The 24,914-nt window shown below is 47.8% G+C and overlaps 1 long non-coding RNA gene across 7 annotated transcripts; it reads right to left on the bottom strand.

Annotated features, from left to right (window-relative positions):
* Positions 1-2,953: 2,953 nt before the first annotated feature.
* Positions 2,954-8,528, bottom strand: LOC127300262 (uncharacterized). 7 transcript variants are annotated; one of them, XR_007851033.2, is made up of 4 exons: positions 5,806-8,528; positions 4,548-5,236; positions 4,109-4,188; positions 2,954-3,304 (listed from the first exon to the last, which is right to left on the bottom strand). It is a non-coding gene; the product is annotated as an uncharacterized lncRNA (long non-coding RNA). The 7 variants fall into 7 exon arrangements; XR_007851034.2 differs by having other exon boundaries at positions 4,109-4,658; positions 5,149-5,236; XR_007851036.2 differs by having other exon boundaries at positions 4,109-4,658; positions 5,165-5,236.
* Positions 8,529-24,914: the final 16,386 nt, after the last annotated feature.

Below are 24,914 nucleotides of genomic sequence, written 5' to 3'. Positions count from 1 at the left end.
TTAGAATTGACCGAAGGCGACGATGGAGATTCCGGGAGCGAGAGCAGGCACGACGTACCCAGGTTCATGTCCCCGCGGTGGAGGATCGCTACGTCCTGCTAGCAATCCACTATATGAATATATGTGTACATGGGGCCGCCATTGGCAGAGTTGTTGTATCTAGTCTAGTTCTAGTATGCGGGTTGCGATGTCTAGGCATATCGCGTCTATGTTTTTCTGTTTCTCAATATCGATCCTAAGGGGTGCACCTGTCTGGCTTTATATATCAACCATGCTAGGGTTTATAAGAGTCCTAGTAGAATTCGTATTGGAGTCTTCTTTCTTGTAGTCCAAGTTGACATTCCTTGTGGGTCCAGCTTGTTGAGTCCTTGTGCTGGTCCATCTTCATAATCTGTACCGGGTATAGCAATGTCGGGTACCCGAAGGGTAATTCCCACATCAGTAGCCCCCGAGTGTCTGGCCGAAGTGAAGTTTCGGGCAGAGACTAAAGTTTTCATCGTCTGAATGTCTTGATCATCTGTTGAATCGTGTGCTTGATGTAGAGTCGAAGTTATTCTTTATCGGGTGCGCGGCCAGCGCTCCCGATGGGAGTAGCCCCCGAGTCTATGGACGGGTGCTTGCAACCGTGCGTAGACTCAAGTTGTACTACTCGAAGAGCTTGATGTTGATGTCGACGTCTTCAAATTATCGCATCATCCGATACTTTTAAATCTCTCGGGTCTTCAAAACGGTGCAAGCTTCGAGAGAAGCCAAAGAGCTAGATTGTTAGAACATTCGGATTCTTTCTTATTTATCGATGAGGCTTCCATCTTTTTATCGGGGGCGCGGCCAGCGCTCCCGATGGGAGTAGCCCCCGATCCTGTAGATGAATATGAAGCAGTCATGTATAGGGTGTAAAAAATGTTGAGTCAAATACCGTAGATTTTTTCGAGTTCCGAGAACAATTGGATGCTTTTGATGATGTCACAGAGGAGTTGATGATTTTGATGATGTCGTAGAGGAGTCGATGATTTTGATGATGATGTCCCAGAGGAGTCGATGATTTTGATGATATCTCGAAGGAGTCGATGATTGTGATGATGTCACGAAGGAGTCGATGATTTTGATGATGTCGCAGAGAAATCGATGATTTTTATGATGATGTCGCTGAGGAGTCGATGATTTTGATGATATCCCGGAGGAGTCGATAATTTTGATGATGACCCTGAGGAGTCGATGATTGATCCGCAGCAACACCCAAATGTAGGATTCGCTACAGGCCCGACGGACTCATTCCATCTTACTGAGTCGTATACTTCTGTAAATCGTCAGCGGAAACACCTGAACATAGGGTGCACTACAGACCCGACGGACTCATTCCATCTTACTGAGCCATATATTTTGTATGGTGGTCATCAGCAAGTTGTGAATGATCAGTTCATGTTGCAGGCCCGATGGACCTGTAGTAATCGCAACATATCTTGCTGAGCCGTGATTTCCATCGATTGCAGCACTCGCATGTTCCCTGAGGCTTTCGTGGAAATTGTTTGTATTTTTTATGGCAGTCCATAGATTATCATCAATTGCAGCACTCGCATGTTCCCTGAGGCTTTGATGAAATCGTTGATAGTATAAGGATTATTCATGTTGCTTGAATTCCAACGAACCAGCGCTCCCGATGGGAGTGATAGTATAAGGAGTCTTCATGTTTTCTTGAATTCTAGCGAACGAGCGCTCCCGATGGGAGGGGTAGTGTAAGGAGTCTTCATGTTTTCTTGATTTCCAGCGAACCAGCGCCCCTGATGGGAGTGATAGTATAAGGAGTCTTCATGTTTTCTTGAATTCCAGCAAACCAGCGCTCCCGATGCACTCCCGATGGCAGTAGTCGAAGATCTTCCATGAGCCCCCGAGTACTTCCAGCGCTCCCGAAAGTGTATCGGATTAATATTATATAAAATGATATCTATTGAAGATTACAGACGATGAATCCACTGACCTGGGAGTGCATCGGGTCAATATATATAGTCATAGAAGATAAATCCATTGATAACCATAGATGATGAAGCCACCGACCCGAGAATGCATCAGGTCAATATTATATAAGATGACATCCATTGAAGATCACAGACGATGAATCCACTGACCCGGGAGTGCATCAATTAAATATATATAGCTATAGAAGATAAATCCATTGATAACCAGAGATGATGAAAATAAATCCATTGAGCCGGGAAAGGTATATCCAGAGCCGAAAAAGATAAATCCATCGGCTGTGGCGAAGCCAATGTGGAAGCAGGTCGCATAGCGGACGCAGTCGAAGTAATTGCGCAGTCAGAAATAGTTGATGGGGCGGGCGCAGTTGAAGTAATTGTGCGACCAGAGATAGTCGATGTAGCGGGCGCAGTCAAAGTAATTACGTGGCCAGAGATAGTCAATATAGCCGTGCGGCGCCTGGCCGACGTGGTCGATGAAGCTGATGAAGAGGACGCATTTGATATGGCCGATCCGCGACGGATGAGCATCCGAATATATCGAGTATGTGATGTCGGGTCTGTGACCTGCGAGCCCCCGAGTACGGCGAGTGCGCAACGGCGGGCGCGGTCGACCGAGTTGAGTAGTCGAACATTTATTTCAACTAGTACAAATGCCCGTGCGTTGCTACGGGGCAACAACACATATAAACAAATCAGAAATAGTTAAAATACAAACATCATGTCGTCCTATATCATTGTTTTGTCATTGTTTTTTACCACATATGCTTCATGCCATGACACAAAAAGGAGTAGTAGGCAAATTTACACTTGAAAGAGGTGAAACTCTCATGCGCAAGTGAAGCACGGACACCTAAGGCTCCATTACGAGCCCACAACTTTTTGAAAAACATATAAGCTGATACGCATTTAGATGTGTAATGAATAAGAAATATCTAAAACGAGATAATAAGAATATCATTTGGAATTATATTTTTGGGACAACAATTTAATTGTTTGAAGTGCATTTATGGAACATACACATAAAAATGAAGAGCTTATTTTGATAGTTTAATATAAATCCAAAAAATCATAGAGAACTTTCCATATTGACCGCACCATGTCCTAACAGATTCTTGAGAAAACTACCAATAAACACCAAAAACACACATGCACTCACATTAATGCTCCCTAGTTCCCACTCTAGAGCTTCACTTTGACCGTCGGTGTTCCGCTGCCTCCTCACTGCCGGTAAGAAGACCATCCCCCTCCCCTACCTACCGCACTATATGTTGTGGCACAAACTCCAAATAATCCTCCAAAGTAATCTTGAATTCCACATGCTTTCACTCTTGCTGTATCAAATCAGGGGTCGATAACCGACATCAGTAGCTGAATCACTACGAGGCAATAATTCATACAGGGAGAGACATCATCTTCTAATAAGCGATCAATTCAAGCAAACATGATTTCTTCTTGCTCTTTCTCAACGGTAGGTGATATAGCCCACTTCTATGCATAGGCACAATGTGGACATAAATCAAAACCTAGTTATTAATAAGCTAGAGATCTGATGAAGGGACAGACGATTTTGAAATCAGTATTGAACTTAGATAACAATATAAAACTATAAATAGTAAAGGTTGGTGAGATAACCTACTTCTATAATAACAGTTCAATGGATTTTGGAAATAAAACTATGGAACTATAAAAGATATCACAAGCATGCTGACATATAAGTGGAAGCATCTATAACAAGTATTTGTGTTAACTATTGGCCACCTAGTTAGTGACGTGACAATACTCAATGTTAAGACCATGCAACTCCACAATTCCCGTTTTTTGGTGAGTTATTACCGGACAAGTTAGCAAACTACAACCTAGGGCAAGCCTACCTAAAATTTCTCAACATAGTATACTTCCATTCATGATCTCATTTTTAAACGTAGAGTAGAAAATGCTTGTGAAATCAAGATTAAGGAAAGCGTAAAAAAGCACCGCTTATGCGTGCTGAAGCGCAATGCGGAGGCCTTCAGATGTTTTATCTATTTCTTGACAGTGCCTTGTCAATTGCATTTTATATCTTGTTGCTTTTCCTACCGCTAATGGAAATGCGAGCAATGGAATGAAAAGTAGCAAAGAATGTCAGATCCACTCACGCAAACCAACATGAGCAGATTTGATTGTAGTTTCACTGCCTCTGTGTGACAATATGCTGGCGAATATTTTCAAATTGATCCTGCACAACAAAGTTCTACAATTCAGTGATTAACAAACAAATAAATATCTTTTGCGTATATCATATCTCCTGAACTCTAAACCTGAACCTACATGAAATTCAAAATATGCTACTGAAGGCATATGAATATGTGAGAGCTAGCTTACTCTTGTATTGTGCCACACAGTTATAGCTAACTACCATCATCTATCATATACTCATTCTGAAGAGAAGGCGAAAATGAATCTATGCAGCTAGAAGTACAACTTACTTCTGAAGAACAAATAGAGCATTTCTAGTGTAACAATGCTTACTGATAGTATCACTCTATCTGAAACTAACGAATATATTCAAACTATATTTGTAAAGAAAGATCAAACCTCTTAGTCTCGGTAATTATCTCCTGATCAACATCCCACAACAGGAGTGGAAGCAAATGTATATACAATGGACTAAGTCAACAAATGGTAATTATCTCCTGAACTCTGAACCTAATTAAGGCATAAGAATGTGTGAGATGTAGCTTACTCTTGTATTGTGCCACTGCAAACAAAATTATAGCTAACTCCCATCCTGGACTGTCATGTACTCATTTTGAAGAGCATGCGAAAATGAATCTATGCATATAGAAGTACTACTTATTTTTGAAGAATAAACAGGCATACCAATGCTTACTGATAGTATCACTCTATCTGAAACTAACGAATATTTGAAAACTATATTTGTAAAGAAAGATCAAACATCTTAGTTTCGCCATCCATCACACTAATCAACATCGCAAAACGGGAGTGGAAGCAAATGTAAATACAATGGATTAAGCCAATAAATGGTAAGCTCATAGTACTGGAATTCTTGATGTCTTCTCATTTACGAGAAGGTATACACTACGCCTGTACAAGTAGAACAATCCTTGCTGCTTTAATAAACAAGGGGGAGCGGTTCATTAATCTGTATAATATAAAACTCAAAATAATAACATACCTCATGTGGAACTTACCATAAAAGTCCCAAGGTATGAGCCCGAAGGCTCCACACTGTTCCAAGTAATTCATGCTGGACAAATGATAACCTACATAAGTGAGATGAAAATTAACTCTACATGGAGACTTTAGTTAGTGGAAATAATAATACAACAATAACAATATTAGCTGACTGTAATTTTGTTTCCTTGATTTTTATTTTTTTATATAACTGAAAGAATTTAAGAGGAAAAACCAGACCACTATGTGTCTAGGATTCTACGCAAACATCATATCAATGTCCTAATCCACTCTTAAGCACTTAGTTTCAATTGGACTATATGTACCACCTAAACATTTTTAAGTTATCAGACGAAATGCATGTACAATTCTAATGCAAAAGAATAGGATGGTCAATTCTGACTACCATCCAAAAGAAATAAAGTACATCTCCATGCCACTTATGTAACTAAAGTCGTGCACACAGAGATAAAGTAATAGTAATATGGGAACATAATTCACCGGATAGACTATTTAACATGCTGCCAAGTCCCAATATCAGAGCCATCTGTGCACTATTTAAATACTCTTATTTCTATTTCATTGGTGTATCTACACATGCACAGCTGCCATTCAATTGAAAAGCTTCAGCAAAAATCTACCAGTTCTGAGATCATACATAATACGTGGTGGGGTTGAAAAAGAAGGGAAGTAAGACGGAGTCTTGTGGAAATCTTGGTGTCCCAAGCCAACGTGGTCGCCTCGTTCTGCTGCTTGCCGATGATGTGTTGAGGCTATCTCGATGAAGAACTGGCGAAGGAGCTCAATGGCACTATAAGAAAGTGGATCAGAAGAACGCTATCATGAACTTCTCAATGGCGATTCTGCACAACTCCTCCAGCAGAACAATGATGTCAATTTAAACAATAGCTATATATAACTACATGAAAATCAAAATCCTTACATGGTGTCTTTGTTGTTCCCATAACAAATCAAGATCAAACTGGAGCCAGTAGATATAGTTAGGTGAATTTTTTCCAATGCAAAGAAGTACATACCACATAATCTTGCCACATCTCCCACTCTTGATGAGCACGAGTGATGTTACCTCTATTGTACGTTATCTCTGTCAACATAATTCATCACAAGGATTGAGTTAATGACAACCCAAGCAGTATACTTCCCTCCGCCTCATGAAACATGTCAGAGATTTGCATATTTGCGTAACATATTTGCATGGTATGAAATTATTTATAAGATGCCTAGAAAATAATTCAAGCGTGATTTTCTACTGCTTTCATAGTTCTGAAGGGATAGCTCAACATATATAAGTGGAAAAGAAGTGTCTAATTACATTGAATCTTCTATCAAACATGATCTTCCCAACTATATGCATTTCATCAACAATCTAGTCTCAATAAACTTAACACCCAGTAAAGTTCGATTTCCCTTGTAGAAGTTATATTAATATAGTGACAAATGAAATGAGCAAGACAAGTTACCATATTCTTCAATTGTGACTTTGGTGGCAGAGAGGGTGCCATGACGCCTTCCTACTGGCCAATTCAAGAGTCATGCATATTAAAATGCTACAATGAACCATGAGCATAATAAAGGCAATAGAACAGAGAATTAGCACATACACCTTGATATTTCAATTATAATGAATGGTTCAACGTACTTAATTTCACTTATCAAAAGGATGACCAGAAAAATTCAGTGCAGGTCACAAACTTAACATGACCTAGTCCAACCGTCCAGACTTTGCTTACTGAATGTGAGTGCACCCTAGCAATGGTGAGATAGGGGACAGAGATGGTCAAGCCACTATTTGGGGACCCTGCCCACCCACGGAGGTAGCATACCAGGAATGCCATGCAGCGCACCGCGTCCGACATTCTATCTGCGCCGCCCGCAGGCAGCTGAGAGCGTCGCCAGCGCTCGTCCTCGCAGGAAAGCCAGACTGTGGCCTTCATCAGACTCTGGTCTTCCTCGTCATTTTCTTCTTCATCGTAACCGGCATCCAGCTTGGAGGGGGCGGCAGAATGCGTGCAGCAGCAACGGTGCAGAGGTTATCAGCAAGCAGTTTATCAATGTCAATATGTAAGGATTGTGCATCTACCTGAAACCCAGCATTCAATAGACAACACAACACAGCAAACAGATTACCAGTTATATGACACAAGCTTTTACCTGAAACCAGTAGCGAAGCGTGAGCAAAAGTCAAGGGGTGGCCATTTTTTTGGTATTAACACAGAATATGGAAAATGATGCAGAGACACAAGCAGTTACAATGGTGTGCTAATTAGCGCTGCAGCCAACTCCCTGCAATATTTATTTTGATCAACAACAGGTGAGAATAAGTACTTGCTTATAGTGTCTGCACTGACAAAATGACAATCCAAGCAGATCTTTGATACTACTAATTACAAAGTAAAGCCAACATATTAGATGTCTAGTTATTTTGCCAATACAAATTATATAAATTCAGGCACTATATGCAACTATCTGAAGATTTAAGAGTGATATACAAATTAAACAATTACAGAATTTCATATATTTTCCTGAAAGTGATATACGCAACTATATGAAGATTTAAGAGTGATCAAATTTATAAATCTGGTGTACCTTATGCACCTAAACCCAACAAATGAGGACATTCTAAAATGGTGACTAACAAGAGTCCAAAATCGGAGAATCTCAATCAACCCAAAGCTCCTACGTGCGAGACAAGCACCTCAAAATGAAACATGGGGTGAATGAAGCGGACGTGGATAGATGTTTTGACTTTTCTCCACAGTGGAGCTCACACCGTACCAGATGTTCACAGTTCAACGCAACCCTCGCATGAAATTCCCCCACCACATCGAACCTGAACCGCCATGAAGGAGCCCAATTCCCAGCAGCAGAGCAAGAAACATTTTGGCCGGAACAGAGAGAAACCAGCCAGCTCAAGTTTCCTGTGCGGCATGCATTGGCCCCCATGGAGGAAGCGCGGAAAATGCAGAGCAACAGAACCATGTTCCCGCAGAACCGCGCCCAGATCCCGACCCGCGAGAAGAAGAAAAAAACGAAGAGACGGGCAGGCATGGAAGGAAACGGGGTGGAGGGAATGAAACCCCGGCGGTGCGGGTTGGGATGTACGGATCCGTACGAACCTCGCGAGACCTTGGTGGCCTTGTCGCGGATCATGGCGGCCAGCTTGGCCTCGGTCATGAGCTTGGGCACCTGGCCGACGAAGAGCTTGACGGTGCTCTCCTCCCTGCCGCCCCCGTCCTCCCTTGGGCCAGCGCCACCTCCACCATTGGGCCCCGCGCCGCGTGGGTGAGTGGCGAGAGCTGGCCGGCTGGCTTAGGGTTTGCGTCGGAATTTGGCTGGCGTGGCCTGGTCGCGTGGGCAGCGCGGTGGGGGATTCGACCAAGCAAACGAACCAGCATCGTGGCATGCAGGCGTATTATGTGATTTGGTGGAAGGGCAAAATAGGAATAGGGAAAATATGTAGGACGAAATCTTAGACCGGAGGAAACAGAACAAGTTCCTCCTTTTTATATAGTAGAGATCTGCAGTTATATTGCGGCCAAAAACTATGCGCAAATAATAGTGCGAGCCAAAAAATATTTAGCGAAATATAATTTTACACGTAATAACTAATTAAAAATATAGTACCTGATATTTTTGTATCGGATGAAGAGTTCGCAACGAAGCACAACGCAGACGAAGTGGAGCGGCATTTGGCGGAAAGAAGTTGACGGAGTAGATGATTTTGATCTTCACGTGAAGGTGATGTACTTGCTATCTTCGCTCCGGAACCAATACGCTTTTCTCGTCTAATTTTATCGACGGCGAATTTACGATGGCGATGGTGATGACGAGTGTGCGCTGGCAGATCTGTTGTTTGTACGTCCTCGTATTCCGATATACTTGCACGAACGAGAATTGATCTTCCCTTCTTCACTTGATGATTTTTCATTGAAGCTTCATCTCCACGTACATGCGTATACAGCTAGTAGAGCTTGATCTTTTTTTTCTTCTATCTCTTTGCCTTGCTAAGTCAACGGAGGACAATAGTTTTCATCCTTTGTCTTTTCGGTCGGGACCATGTTCCCTGTGCGATCAAAATTCTCTTTTGCCCTTCTTTTTTTTGAAGCCGATTTTTGTGTCAAATAATTGCTTCTTAGCTTCCAAGAACTTGCTTGCGAGAATGCCCTTTTTTTCTCGCGTCTTGACGCTACGCGCAGGCCAGACATGACGGAAACACGAGAAGTTGTGGCTATGTCCTTTGCGTGAGGAAACCGACAAAGCGAACGAGACGGCCAGATCCGATCTCTCGTATTGCTAATGATGATGAAGGATCTCACCCAGATGATAAAATCCAGTTGCCGCAATTCTCACAGACGGCGCCAATTGACGAGGCGTTTCCTCGGCAATGCCCACCATGAGGAGTTTAGGGTTGACGGAAGGCGACGATGGACATTCCGGGAGCGAGAGAAGTGTCGGGGGGAAGAACCCGGGTAGGGCAATGGGCCAGCGGACGGCCGGTGAGGTTGGCCGGTGGCAACAAGAAGTGAGCGGCCGAGTGGAGCCGTGGCGACCGGAAGCGGTGGCTCTAAGTCCTAGTCGGCCTGGCTATGGCCTTCAACGCTGTGGCTGGGCCGGCTTCTACAAGCCATATCCGACTGGGGGTTATACTCTAGACCGACTCGAGGCTGGTGAGTCTTGCATGAGAAGGAACTGGGCAGGTGGTCCGGGTTCAAAGGTCCGCGCTGACCTCATCTCCCGTAAAGCGCGGGGCACTGTGGAGCAATAGTGCCACGCAGCGGACAGGCCATCATGGCGTACGTCGGTCCGTACCGGCTACAGGACATGATGGCGACAGAGACACCTCCTCGTCATACCGCTGACTCCGGCAGGCGGATGGGACAGGCCATGACGCCTTAACGGCTCCATGACGTCAACGCCTCGGGAAGGAGCGGAAGCCGGAGCCGGCCAAGCCGGCCACTAGACTATAGGGATTTCTATGTAAAATGCCAGCGCCTATATAAGCTGGGCTACCCCCCTCGTGCGGGGGACGATCAATCATTCTCACTTCACTCTAGTCTTAGCGCTACTCAGGGAGAGAGACCTTCGTCTACCTTAGCCTCCCCGAGCAGCCGGATACAGCTCAAGGAGCACCATTGTACTGTGTGATTACCATATACACTCATAGCATGAGTAGAGGTGTTACCTCCATCGGAGGGCCTCGAACCTGGGTACGTCGCCGTGTCGCTCGTGCTAATACCCGCATCCGGATACCGCCGTGAGACCATCTAGGAACCACCTTCGATTAGCCACCCTATGGCATATGCCGTGACGATACCACGACATTTGGCGCCCACCGTGGGGCCTTCAGCGTCCGCGGCCGGTGTCTTCATCCGGACGGGCCTCACCATCACCACCGGCGAGCGGGTCGCTTCAGGCTTGATCTGGAGATTCGGCTCCCTCGACTACGTCAGCGACAACGCTGGCTGCTTCGCCGACAGGCCCTTCCCTGCCGGCGGCAGCGTCATCTCCTTCGGCGGCCACGACGTCTACGTCGCTACCGTCGCACCGCCGCGCTACCCGCGGCAGGTGCTGCGTTGCGCAAGCCCTCCTCCAGGAGCCGGCATCAGCAGCGCCCTCGTCGACCCCTGCATCGTGCAAGTCATTGCAACTAGCGACGAGCAGCCCACCAAGTCCACGCGCGTCCGTGGCCCGGACCTAGAGCGTACCGCCGCGGCCGGCGCGTCCGGCTCGGGCCCAAGGCCGCCACCACCACCATCCCGGCTGGACGAACTCCGGGCGAAGCTGAGCACCCCGCTCACGACTGGCGGCGATGCCACCGCCATCGAGGCGGATTTGGAGGCGCATCGCCAGCTCCTCCTCAAGCAGACCGAAGAACTGGCCGCTACCAAGCGCCAGTGGGACATCACCCAACGCGAGTACAACCGCGCCCACGGCCTCACCCCAGGCGGCGACGGTCCCAGCCGAGCCGGCCAGATCCGCCGCAGGGGCCGCGACCTAGGCGCCGAGCTCGACCGCGACGACGTGGAAGCGCCGGCTCCGTCAACAGAGCTGCCCCTCTACAACACCCCCGACAAGAACATGCTCGCGGCCGAAGCCGCCGCAGAAGAGCTGCACCGCCTCGAAGGCGAAGAGTTACGCCGCCAGACCGCGCGGGTGACTGAGCTGCTGAAGGCTGCCAATCGGTAGTCAAAGGACCCCAGGTACGCCAACGCTCCCAGAGCTTCTCACGCTCGTGGTGCCGCAGGCAACGCCAGGGAAGGTGCCAGGAACACGGCCGAGTCCGCCTCCCCAGCACCAAGCCGGCACCGTGACTCCCGGGCCACGCACGCCAGCTCAAGCCGGCCGAGCCACCAGCCGAGTGGCAGCAGCAGCCGCAGCCGGCCTCCACCAAGCCGGAACCATGAGCAAGACTTCAAGCCTCGCCGCCAGCACCGGCCGGCTCCATAAGCAAGCGGCGCACGCCAGCCGGCACGATCCCGGCTGGGCCCGCGCATCGAGCCAACCGACGCCCGAGAACGCCTCGACCGGCTGGTCAAATCCCGCATCGCGGAAGAAGAAGGGCCAGCCGGCCCAAAGTGCTTCGGGCCGCGCATCCTCAACGAGCCCATGGTCGACGGCTTCCAGCTCCCGCACGACACCCCCAAGTACGATGGCACTGCCAAGCCGGAGGACTGGCTGCTGGACTAGTCCACCGCAGTCGGCATCGCCAAAGGCAACAAGCGCTGGGCTGTGCGCTACTCCCCCCTCATGCTGCTCGGCTCCGCCCGCACATGGCTCAACAACCTGCCAGCCGGCAGCATAAACGGCTGGCTGGACTTCGAAGATGTCTTCATCAGCAACTTCACCGGCACCCACCGCCGGCCGGGTCGGCCCCAACAGCTGGAGATGTGCAAGCAGGGCCCGGACGAGACGGATCGCGCGTACCTAACGCGCTGGTGCAAGACGCGCAACTCCTGCGAGGGCGTGCACGAGATCCAGGCCATCAGCTTCTTCATGGGAGGCTGTCGGCCCAACACCATGCTGTGGCACAAGCTACGCCGCAGCGACCCCAAGTCGATGGCCGCCTTGATGGCCATCGCCGACAAGTACGCGCTGGCCGAGGAAGCCGGCAAGGCTCCGGCTGAAATCTCGTCGGCCCCCGCTAGGCGGGACAACAACAAGCCGGCCGAGCACAAGCCGGCCGAGGGCGGCTCGCATGGCAGCCGGCGGGACAACTACCGCGGCAAGCGGCACAACGACCAGCCGGACCGCCGGTACGGTTCCACCCAGGTGGGAGCCGTGTCAGACCATGCGGCGGCTGGCGGAAGCCGGCGCCAGAAGCAAGACCGGCCCTGGAAGCCGAAGTACACCTTCGAGCAAATGCTCGACTCACCGTGCAAGTACCACAGCGGCAAGAATCCCTCCAACCACACCACCCGCGACTGCCACTTCATGAAGCGGCTGACAAGCGGTGAACCTCTCCCGCCCCCACCCCCGCCTCCACCAGCCGGCGGGCCGGGTGGCCAAGCCGGCGCAGAGAACGCCAACCTCGAGCACCACGAGGCTAACCACGTGCACCATGGCCGCTACTTGGCCGAGGATGCTACCTACGTCATCTTCACCTCCGAGCCCGAGGAGAAGACGAGCCAGCAGAGCCGTTCCCTCGAGGTCAATGCGGTCATACCGCCGGTCCCCCAGTACCTAAACTGGTCAGAACAGGCCATCACTTTTGATCGCCGTGACACACCGGCTGTCCTGCCGAAGCCGGGCAGCTACGCCATGGTCCTCGACCCCACCATCGGCACAACCCGGCGCAGCGTGCGTTTCTCGCGCGTCCTCATCGATGGGGGCAGCAGCATCAACATCCTCTACCGCGACACCGCCCGCAAGCTGGGCATCCAGGAGGCCGAGTTGCGCCCCACCCCCACCATCTTCCATGGCATCGTGCCAGGCCATTGCTGCCAGCCGATTGGCCGGATCACGCTGGAGGTGATGTTCGGGAAGCCGGATCACTTCCGCACCGAAAGGATCGAATTCGAGGTGGTGGACCTCGTCAGTCCCTACCACGCGCTCCTGGGCAAGCCGGCCCTGACCAAGTTCATGGCGGTGCCCCACTATGGGTACCTGAAGATGAAGCTACCTGGACCAAAGGGGGGTCATCACCGTAGCCGGCGACTATCGCCGCTCCATGGACTGCGCCACGCAGAGCTCCAAGATGGCCCAGACGCTGGTCATCGCCACCGAGAAGCAGCTCATCTACGATGCCGTCGCCCTGGCTAAGGCCGCGCAGGCGGACATGCCGGCAGTAGGCAACCCGGCTGGGATGACTCACTTCCAGCCGGCGGACAACACCAAGAAGATCCTGCTCGACCCGGCGCAGCCGGACAAGTATGTCACCATCGGTGCCGGCTTGAGCAGCAAATAGGAAGGCGAGCTCACCAGCTTCCTCCGTGAGAATCGGGACATCTTTGCATGCTCTCCAAGGGACATGCCGGGTGTGCCGAGGGAGTTGGCTGAGCACCACCTCCACGTCAGGCCTGAAGCCAAGCCGGTGAAGCAACCCCTCAGGCGCTTCGCCGAAGAGCGAAGGAAGGCCATCGGTGAAGAAATCGCCCGGCTCCTAGCAGCCGGCTTCATCATGGAAGTGCTGCACCCGGACTGGTTGGCGAACCCGGTCCTGGTTTTGAAGAAGAACGGCTCCTGGCGCATGTGTATCGACTACACCAGCTGACAAGGTATCAACTTGTCAATGCCTATGGATTGTAGGCTAGGGTTTAGTTGGAAGTAGAGGGCAAGTAGATCTCGAAAGTTTCAGCCGAAAAGTACTCGACGATTATGAAATCTAGAGTTTGTGAACAATGATTCGATGATCTCTTCGTCCCTTGACTCCCCCTTTATATAGGAGGCGGAGCCGAGGGATTCGTGTTGTACAAGTTACAGAGTCCGGGACGGTTTCTAACTCATCCCGCCAGATTACAAATAACACTTCCTATTACAACTCTAACTTTCCTTAATATATCTTGGGCTCCCGAATCTTCTTATTCTTCGGGTAGTGGGCCTTCAGCAAACCCCGGGTACTATCTTCAGCAGGCCCATTTGGGATGCCTATGTCAGTAGCCCCCGAGATTTTTCTTGAATCGTAGAGTCAGGGAAAATCTCCACTGTTTACTTTTATTCGACAACTTCAATTTTTCTATATTTCTTCACATAAAATTCTATATTGTACAGGGATAATGGTAGTTGAGGCTAGTTCATCTGACGGATCAGGTACTAGTTAACTGCTCTAGTGGCAATCCGCAAAAACCTACTTCAAGATCACGTCCCTGGACATGATCTCGGGATACTGGTGTAAACTTCGACAGGTGCCGCTTAAGGTCTTACCATTCTGTCGAGTCCCAGTAAAATTTATCGGGTACCTAACGCGTCCGTTAGGATTTTTCTTCGTATCTGTTGATACGGATAAAAGTAGCAGAGCGCATTCTTCGGCGATGCCACGCCCAGCAGAACGGATCTGGGGTCTTACCTTCGCAAATTTGCGGCATTCAGAAATTGATCGCAACTTTGGCGTTCTGAGAATATATTGTCGAGTGCTTTTCCGGCTGTTGGAATGGCACATTTTATCGAGTCAAAGATGACTTATATTGCTCTCCCGATGGGAGTATATGTAGAGTTAGTTATAACTCGAAATATACTCTTTTGCTCTTTTATCTTTCTTTTTTCTCTGTCTTTCTTTCTTTTATAATTTCATCGGGCACGCGAACAGCGTTCCCGATGGGAGTAGCCCCCGAGGCTACAGCCAAGGACTTGTACTTGGGTGTAGGCTCCACGCCTTATGCCGACATATTTCCCTTTCTCTCCCGTAGTTTTATAATTTCTCGGGTGCGCGAACAGCGCTCCCGATGGGAGTAGCCCCCGAGGCTATGAACAAATATTCATATTTGGTCATAGGCTCATGCCACTTCTATTCTTTCTTTCTAGATCTTTTTCTTTTTTCCAAAGTAGCCCCCGAGCATTTGATCGGAAACTTGTATTTGATCAAAGGCTCCATCATTATTTTTCCGTGTCGCCTTTTATAAAGCTGTTGAATCGAATTTTTTCCCTCTGTCAAGATGACGTTGTTGCTGACGATAGCCACGATTGTCTATCAAAAATTTGCGACAAGCCTTTTCTCGCCGCCATGCGGGCCCAATTAATTCACCATCTTGACACGTCGTGCAAGTGGGGGACACACGTCCTTCGCTTTTTCCGGCGCACGCACCGTAACTTCCGCGACGTTGAATTACTTTTTTACCCTTGACGCCACGTGGCTATCATCTGTCACACATTTTCCTTATCCAACGGTTCGTCGTTTCACCGCACCCCTATATAAATTCGTCTTCTTCCTCCTTGGACACTTCCGCCCGCGCCGTCTTCCTTCTCTCATCTGCAAATTTCCCCTTGCAATCCACAACTTCCTGAGCTCCTCACCTCCAAACTGCGAATCCTACGCCATTGTTGATGCCACCTCGCCGATCGACCAGGCACAGTACGCCGAAATCCTCCATGGCCGCCGCGGATCTTGGAACGGCGGAGTGGGAAAGATCCAAAATTTCCACTCAAGACGTCAACCTGCTGAAGAAGCTGGGGATCACCAAGAAACCCCAAGCATTGCGCTTCCCCAGTGAGGAGAGCTACCCAACCCCTCCAATGGGGTACCGGGTAAGTTTTGTCGACCACCTCATCCGCGGTCTTTCCACCCCCATTCATCCTTTTCTCCGTGGACTGCTCTTTGTCTATGGTTTGCAACTCCACCACCTCACGCCGAATTCAATCCTCCACATTTCCATTTTCATCACTTTGTGCGAGGCCTTCCTTGGCGTCCAGCCTAACTGGGCGCTATGGAAACACATTTTCTTCTGCCGCCGCAATGGCTCGCCCAATGTCGCCTATAATATAGGCGGCATTGTAGTTTCTGTTCGACCCACTGTCGACTACTTCGACGTCAAGCTTCCTGACTCAGTTCAAGGATGGCGCAAGAAGTGGTTGTACATTCAGGAGGAGAACCACGGATGCGCAGAAGACAACATCCCTCCTTTTGATGGCGCCGAAAAAATCTTTCGCCGCCGCTCATGGGACGCGGAGGCCACCGAAGAAGAAAAGGTGTCGACAGAAACCTTGATGGCTCGTATCCATGAGTTACAAAATACTCGCGGCAAGGAGTTATCAGGCATCCAAATCACTGCATACTTTCTTAGAACTAGGGTGCAGCCGCTTCAGGCTCGCAAGCATCCTCTCTGGAAATATGCCGGCGACAAGGACGTAGACCGGCTGTCGGTGAATTTGGAGGTCAAGGATTTAGAAAGACTTGTCCGAAAAATTTCATCTCTCAGCAAAAAAGATGCTGTTCCTTCTTCTTGTCGAGTGACGCCATTCAGCGCCGCCAATCCACTTCCCGAGGTAATCTTTGACTAATTGTCTTGTTGTTGCTTTGTTAACTTTTTTGTAACTTCTTTTCTAACGTCTCTCCTTATTTTATTTTGCGCAGAATCATCCTGACCTTGTCTCGCTTCCTCCTCTTCCTGAGGGTGGAGAAGTCGAAGAAAGGGCCATTGTCACAGATGACAATCAAGAAGCTCCATCCTTTGTGAACGAACCCGTGGATTCACGAAAATCTACGGGTAATTCTGAAGGTACTTCGTCGGCACAATCTCCTCCTCCCGCTGTCTCCCCGAAAGGCAAAAGGAAAAGGAATGATGTCGAAGACTCCGGCACTTCCAAAGCCGAAGAAGTTGATCCTTCATACCAGAAGGCAACTTACGATCCTTATCTTGAATCCCTCGTCAGCTCGTAAGTCATTTTTATTTCTCCTTATTTCTGTACCTGAAATGTTTGTCTTGTCTTGCTTTTTTTGTTGTCTTCTTTTAATTACAGCGATGACGAGGAAGAAGTACCAACTGTTGATGTGGCTCCTCGTACGAGCACGTCACATACTTTACTTGCTTCGGACACGCTAGTTGAAGGAGAAGAATCTTCGCCTCCTCAACAAAACGTCGTCACCACTACTCCGCCATCAAGCCCCCTTGCTCCTTCACCAAAAAGGACGAGGGTTGAAACGATCATTGAGCCTGCCCCTCAATTGGGTAGCTCTTCCACTTTGCTCTTGGATGATGTAAGTTTTTGAATTTTCTTGCCAACATCTATATTTCCTCTATTTTGCTTTTTCACGCCTTCACTCTTTTTTCATACCGATGTTTCTCTTTCTTTGTTCTTTTTTGACAGCCCATGATCAAAGAGCTTATCCGCATCGGATCCCAATTCATTGGGTACCGTGAATATGCCAGCAGAACTGAAGGTAATAATTTTTGACTTCTTGCTCTTGTCGTTTGTCGCCATTTTTGACCTTTCCTCTTTTTTTTATTTCGACAGAGAAACTTGCAGAGGCCAACAAACGTGCCGACGCATTTGCTCAAAAACTGGAGCAAAGTGAAACGGCCCGCAAGAAAGCCGAACTTGTTGCTAGCGAAGCCAAAGCAGAGGCTGATGAAGCCAAAACAAAAGCTGCTCGTGTCGAGGATCTGCAGAAAAGACTTGAGGATGCTGAAACTGCTTTAAACGAGCACAAAGCTGCACAGGCTGATCGTGAGCAGGTGATCCTCAAGCGCCTGAAATCACAAAGTCGACGCACTCAAAGTAATATTATTGATCTCTTCTATTTTTATGCGACCCGCTGTTTCTTGTTTTTGACCAACGTTTTGTTTCCTGTGGCAGACCAAACAAACCAAGAGTTTGACCTGGAAAATCCCGACAATGATCCTCTCCTTGACGCACTTTCTTATCTGGAGCTTCATGGATCTGAAATTCGTGAAGGTGTGGCGAATGCTAGTGCGGGACTGTTGGCGCTGTTCCCCTACTTCTTCCCGAAGAAAGAGGAGCCCCCGACTTTCCTTGCCCTTGCCAAGAGCTTCAATTCATCAGAGGACCTTGGACTAAAGATGCGCCAGGAAAACATGAAGATTGCTGTCGAGAGTACTGTTGCCCTTGTCGCTGACAGCCAACAAACTATTGATTGGATGAAGGTTGGCGACACCGATCAGATAGAGCAGTCAAGATGGAGGTCGTTGATTAAGGCAGCCAAGCCCAACACGAAGAAAATCCTGGCCTATCTTGGGATCAAACCAGCTTCAACTCCTAGCTCATCAAGGCCGGAGGTCTAGTTGCATGCCTCTTTGTTTTTTCGTTCTCTGCGTCTTTTGCCCTTGTCGCCAATTTAGCTGTGGCGACAATTATCCTGGTAGTCCTTTAGGAGAAACTTCTTTTGTAATGCCCTTGTAAATATTTCTAGAAATTAATGAAATTCCCTCTGGCACTATCATTGATCCTGGCGCTTTCTTTTCCAGTTAATATTTGACAACTATTCGACCAATCCTTGCTCTGCCGATGCTTCTCCCGCTTCTTCCTTCTCGAAGAAAATGCCAATCGCTGATAACCCTCTCGAAGCTTCTTCAAACAAACATTCGTCGGAAGATTTGCAAGAACTTCGACAGCAACTCCAATCCATGAAGAAGCAAACTCTCGCCATGATGGAACAGTCTCGAAAAGCATCTGAACGAGAAAAACTTGCTCTCCAACAAGCCAAAGAAGCTATGGCTGCCAAGGATACTGCTGTATTGGAAGCAAAAGGAGCCAATACCCGAGAAAATGGCATGCTCGAGCTAATGTTGGAGGCTAGCACAGATATGTTAGGTATATTTTTCTAATCTCGCAATGCCTCCTCTTTATTTGGCTGTGCCCCCCTTCAGATTTCTTGCCTTGTCGCTTAATAGGCTCGGTTCTTGATGCTGCCGCCGAAGATCGAAGGGTGAACGAGAGAACAAATCTTCTCGTCAATCTTTCCCTTAACCATGGCTGTTTATTCTGGGCCTCCCCTGAACGAACCCAGCAGATTGTCAGGTTTCAAGATCGTGCTTGCCAAGTGCGCGAATTTCTCAACTTTTGCACGACAACCTTAACCCTTGTTTACAGGACTTTATTTCCTCGAAATGAAGTTCCCAAAACTCTTCCTGAATTATTGGAGGTATTCAGAGATGCTCCTCGCATTCATAATTTTGTGCGAGCTCAATTGACAGCTGGAGCGAGGTTTGCCATGATTATCATAAATATTTGCCATCCAAAGTTAGACCTGACGAAGATTGTTGCTGATTGCTTGGCCAAAAAATCGCGGCGAAAGAATGATATCGACTCAATCAATGAGATGGTAACTCCTGTGGCTGAGTCGATGATAGATGAACTTCTTCGGATGGATTCAGAATTCTTCGTCAAGGGGTCCTATGCTGAGCATAAGACAACCAGAGGCTTGTCCATAGACAGTATTTTAAGTTTTGACTGATTTGTACTATATTGAACAACATTATGTCTGTATCTTTTTTGATTTTCGAAGAAATTTGTTGTATATTGTAAACTGCTCTATATTGCTGGAGCCCCCGAGCTTTCTGGCTAGAGTTGTACTATTTTTTCCATCTCGAAGACTTTTCCTCCTGTCACAATAAGATATCTCTGTTTTTTCATTAATGGGTCGAAAGCCCCCGAGTGTCGTGGTGTCAGAGTTCTATATTTTTGTTGCGAGGTTCTTGGACCAAAGCAGTAAGTTTTTTGACGCGTACACTATATTTAAAATTTTATTAGCTTCCGATATTTGGCGAGGTATTTAGTGTACCAAGGCGAAATATTTGGGTAAGTCTATATTGTACCTTTTTTTTTTTGAAACTTGAAGACGTTGAGCCCCCGAGCGTGTCGAAGAATAAGAAATATATCTCCACTATCTTTATTATATTGCAGCACCGCGAGTCCGCCTCATTAAAAACCTTACCGGCCCCACTCGGTGCCCCGAAAAGGAAAAGAGTGCGTCTGAAAACTCGCGGGCGTTTCAGTACATTGTATTTTTACAGAGAAGGACTATATTTTGACTCTAGGCGTAGAACCGCCTGAGCTGTGCTACGTTCCAAGGGTTTTTCTCGGGAACCCCCGTCTTCTTGTCCTTGATCCTGTATGCGCCTCCGTTGATGACTTCTGTAACAATGTAAGGTCCCAACCATGGCGACTCGAGTTTTTCAGTGCGCTCTTGATTGAGCCGCAGAACTAAGTCTCCGACTTGAAAAGATCTTGGTCTCAAACGTCGACTGTGGTAATTTTTCAGGTCCTGCTGATATTTGGTTACCCTTGATAATACTTCGTCTCGAGCTTCGTCGAGTGCGTCGACGTCGTCTTCCAACGCTTTCCTGGAAGTTTCTTCATTATACTCTGTTACTCTGGGGGAGTCGTGTTCTATTTCTATTGGCAGTACTGCCTCTGCTCCATGGACGAGGAAAAACGGGGTCTCCTGTGTCGCTGTATTTGGTGTTGTTCGGATGCTCCATAACACACTTGGTAGTTCTTCTGGCCAGGTATGTCGAGCTTTTTCTAGTGGTCCTAACAGGCGTTTCTTGATGCCATTGCAGATGATGCCATTGGCTTTCTCGACTTGACCATTGGTTTGAGGATGTGCAACTGACGCAAAGTGTAATTTGATGCCTACCTCTGCACAGTACGCCTTGAACTCCTTTGACGTCAAGTTGCTTCCATTGTCTGTGACGATGCTATGAGGTACTCCAAATCGAAAAACAATGCCCTTCACGAATTTTATTGCTGATGCTGCATCTGGTGAATTTATCGGCTTTGCTTCTATCCACTTGGTGAATTTGTCGACAAAGAACCAGCAAGTACTCATATCCTCCTGGCGAAGCTTTGTGCAGCTTGCCCACCATATCAAGTCCCCATTGGGCAAAGGGCCATGACAATGGTATTGGTGCTAGTTCTGCTGCTGGAGAGTGAGGTTTTGCGGCAAACCTTTGACACGCGTCGCAAGTTCTTACTATTTCCTTGGCATCCTCGATTGCTGTCAGCCAATAGAATCCTGCCCGAAAAACTTTGGCTGCAATAGCTCGACTACTTGCGTGGTGGCCACATATCCCTTCGTGCACGTCCTTCAGAATTACTCTTCCTTCTTCGGGTGTGACACACCTTTGGAGGACGCCTGAAATACTTCGCTTGTATAATTCTCCTTTGATCACTGTGAAAGCTTTGGATCGTCGAATAACTCGCCTTGCTTCAACTGGATCGTCGGGTATTTCTTTCCTGAGGATGTATGATATATATGCTTGCATCCACGGAACTTGTACCATCATCACAAGTTCTTGGTCCTCTTCATCCTCCGTGGTTTCTTTGAGAAGCGTCGAAGTTTTCTCCTCTTTTGCTTTTTTCTGCACCTTTTTTGGCTTTGTGGATCTCTCTGCTATTTCTTCCCAAAATACTCTGGCGGGAGTGAGAGGCACTGCGACCCGATGTTTGCGAGGACGTCGGCTTCATCGTTGCTCAATCTACTGATGTGATTTACCTCGCATCCATCAAATAGCTTCTCGAGCTCATTGTACACCTCCTTGTATGCTACCATGCTATCATTGACTGCGTCACATTGGTTCATAACTTGCTGAGCCACCAATTGTGAGTCGCCAAAGATTTTTAGTCGAGTTGCACCGCAAGCTTTCGCCATCTTCATCCCGTGTATGAGGGCTTCATATTCTGCTTCATTGTTAGATGCGTTAGGGAACGTCATCCGAAGGACGTATTTCAACTTGTCGCCTTCAGGTGATATAAGTACTACTCCTGCGCCAGCTCCTTCTACTCTCTTGGACCCGTCGAAATTCATGGTCCAGGTTCTCGACAAATCTGGGGGTCCCGTGTTTTGTAGCTCCATCCATTCTGCAATGAAATCTGGCAGAACTTGCGACTTGATTGCCTTTCTTTTTTCATACGTGATGTCCCGAGGGGAAAGTTCTATTCCCCAAAGGGAGACACGCCCTGTACCTTCTGGATTGTTTAGTATATTTGAAAGAGGTGCTTCGTTGACTACTATTATCGGGTGTGCCGAAAAATAGTGGCGCAACTTCCTTGCCGTTGCAATTACTCCATATGCTAGTTTTTGGTACTGCGGGTACCGCTGTTTGGAAGGCGACAGAACTTCACTGATGAAATATACTGGCCTCTGCACTCCATGGATTTTTCCTTCTTCTTCTCTTTCGACAACTAGCACCGTGCTAACCACTTGGGGGGTGGCTGCAATATACAGCAGGAGAGGTTCCTTTTCCTTCGGCGCCACCAAAATTGGTGGTGTCGAAATTGTGCGCTTCAAATCCTCGAAAGCTCTGTCGGCCTCTTCGTTCCACTGGAATTTATCTCCTTGCTTTATCAGAGCGTAAATTTGTAACGCTTTTTCTCCCAGCTGGCGACGAATCTGCTCAAAGCTGCGACTACTTGATTAGTCTGCTTGTATCTCTTTCAACTTTGTTGGCTTCCTCATTGTTACTATAGCTTGTATTTTGTCGGGATTTGCTTCAATCCCTCTTGCTGAAACTAGAAACCCCAGAAGTTCTCCTGCTGGGACGCCAAAAGAATACTTCGTCGGGTTCAATTTTAGGCAGAATTTGTCGAGGTTGTCAAAGGTTTCTTTGAGATCCTCGATCAATGTTGCCCCCTTTTTTGATGTTATGACAACATCGTCGATGTATACTTGCACGTTTTTCTCAATCTGTGTCGCCAAACACTTCTGCATCATCCTCTGATATGTTGCTCCCGCATTTTTTAGACCAAAGGGCATTGTTCTGTAGCAAAACACGCCGTAAGGTGTAATAAACGCTGTTTTGGCCTCATCATCTTCTTTTAGTCTGATCTGGTTATAACCAGAGTATGCATCCAAAAAGGAAAGACGTTCACATCCTGCCGTGGAGTCGATGATTTGATCGATCCTTGGGAGGGGAAAGTGATCCTTAGGACAATGTTTATTAAGACACGTGAAGTCGACGCACATGCGAAGGACTGTCGTGTGTTTCTTCGGCACCATCACTGGGTTAGCTACCCATGTGGCTTCTGTAGATATCTCTTTGATAAAACCAGCATCCTTAAGTCGATCTATTTCTGATAACATAGCTTTGCGGTTTGGTTCCGAAAAACGCCGCAAGGGTTGTTTGATTGGTCTCGCGAGAGGATCTAAGTTGAGGTGGTGCTCGGCAAGTTCCACTGGTACTCTGGCATGTCAGCTGGACACCATGCGAAGATTTTCCAGTGCTCACGGAGGAACTTGACGAGCGCGCTTTCCTATGCGATATCCATATTTGTTGCAATGGACGTCGTCTTTTTCGGGTCTGTCGGGTGAATCTGCACCTCCTTAGAATTTTTCTCGGTATTGAAAGTTGATTCTTTATTTGGCCTTCCAACGTCTGGCAGCACGTCGTAGTCAGTCATACTTTTTGACGCTGAATACTCAGCTTGCATCCCGAAAGTTTCTGATAGCCGATGAAAATCCTTGTCGCACTTATCGGCTAAGGCGAAGCTTCCTTTGACTGTGTTTGATCCCTTTGGTCCAGGCAATCTCCACAACAGGTATGTATAGTGTGGCACCGCCATAAATCTAGCATATGCTGGTCGTCCCAACAAAGCGTGGTATTGTGACGGAAAATCCACGACTTCAAATTCCAGCCTCTCGATTCTATAATTTTCTCGGGTTCCAAACTGAACGTCGAGATTGATCTTCCCCAATGGATAACTTGGTTTCTCCGGTGTGATGCCGTGGAACCTTGTGTCTGTTGGCTTCAAGTTTGCTAAGGATATGTTCATCTTCCTCAATGTATCTGCATACATAAGGTTTAAGCTGCTGCCGCCGTCTATGAACACTCGAGAGACATCAAATCCCGCAATAATCGGCGAGAATAAGTGCGATGCCCTGGTCGAGGAACTTGCTGCGGGTGATCTGCTATGGTGAAGCCAATATCTTGCCCCGACCGGTTGAGATACTCGACTGTTGGTGGAGGCATTTTTTCTGCCATAAACACCTGTCGTGAGATTACTTTCTGAGCTCTATTGGATGGCCTTCCCTTCTGAATCATCGACACCACTCCATTGGAGTTAGGATCAACATAAGGTGGTGGTGGGGGTGCTGCCGCTATTCTGAGCTGATGTCGATTGTCGTCTGTAATCGCGGGAGGTGGTGGCAAGTGAATCTCGCTCCTGGGTTCCCGAGGATTTCTCTGTGCTGCTCGAGCGTTAGCGTGCTCTGCATACCTTAGCATTGCCTGGAAATTACGACAGTCTTTCTGCAGGTGCCCTGACTGTCTTTTTCCATTGCTGTCGAGGAAAAAGTGCATCTGACACGGCCCATTCATCATTTCTTCGGGGGAAACGAAAGGCCTTGTGAACCTAGGACCGCTATTTTGCCTGTTGTTGCGAGAATCGTCCCTGTTATCGTCTCGCTGCTCACTGCTTCTCTGGTAATCATCTCTGTTGTTTCCTCCTGTGTTTGCCCGAAAACCTGCCGAAATTTGTCCTGGAGCGTCATAATTCTGGTACTGCCGAGGAAATCGTCGCCTCGGTTGATAATTTCGACCACGGTCTTCCTCTGGCGACCTGTGCCTTTTGTTGTGGACAGCATCTTCTCCATCTGCCCATCTGTTTGCTATTTCCATTAACGCGGATACTGTCTTTGGGTTGGTCCTTCCCAAGTCCTCGACGAAATCTCCGCGCCTGATTCCTGCGACAAACGCATCTATCGCTCTCTCGTCAGATATATTTTCTGCCGAGTTTTTGATGATGTTCCACCTTTGGATATATTTTCTCATTGGCTCGTCCGGCTTTTGTCGACATGCTCTCAACTCCTCCAACGACGCAGGTTTCTTGCATGTGGACCGGAAGTTCTTGACGAAC

This window comes from Lolium perenne, chromosome 5 (assembly GCF_019359855.2).
Source record: "Lolium perenne isolate Kyuss_39 chromosome 5, Kyuss_2.0, whole genome shotgun sequence".
NCBI lineage: Eukaryota > Viridiplantae > Streptophyta > Magnoliopsida > Poales > Poaceae > Lolium > Lolium perenne.
The sequence above is the reverse complement of the archived record's forward strand: the minus strand, read 5'-3'. Positions and strand labels throughout refer to the sequence as shown.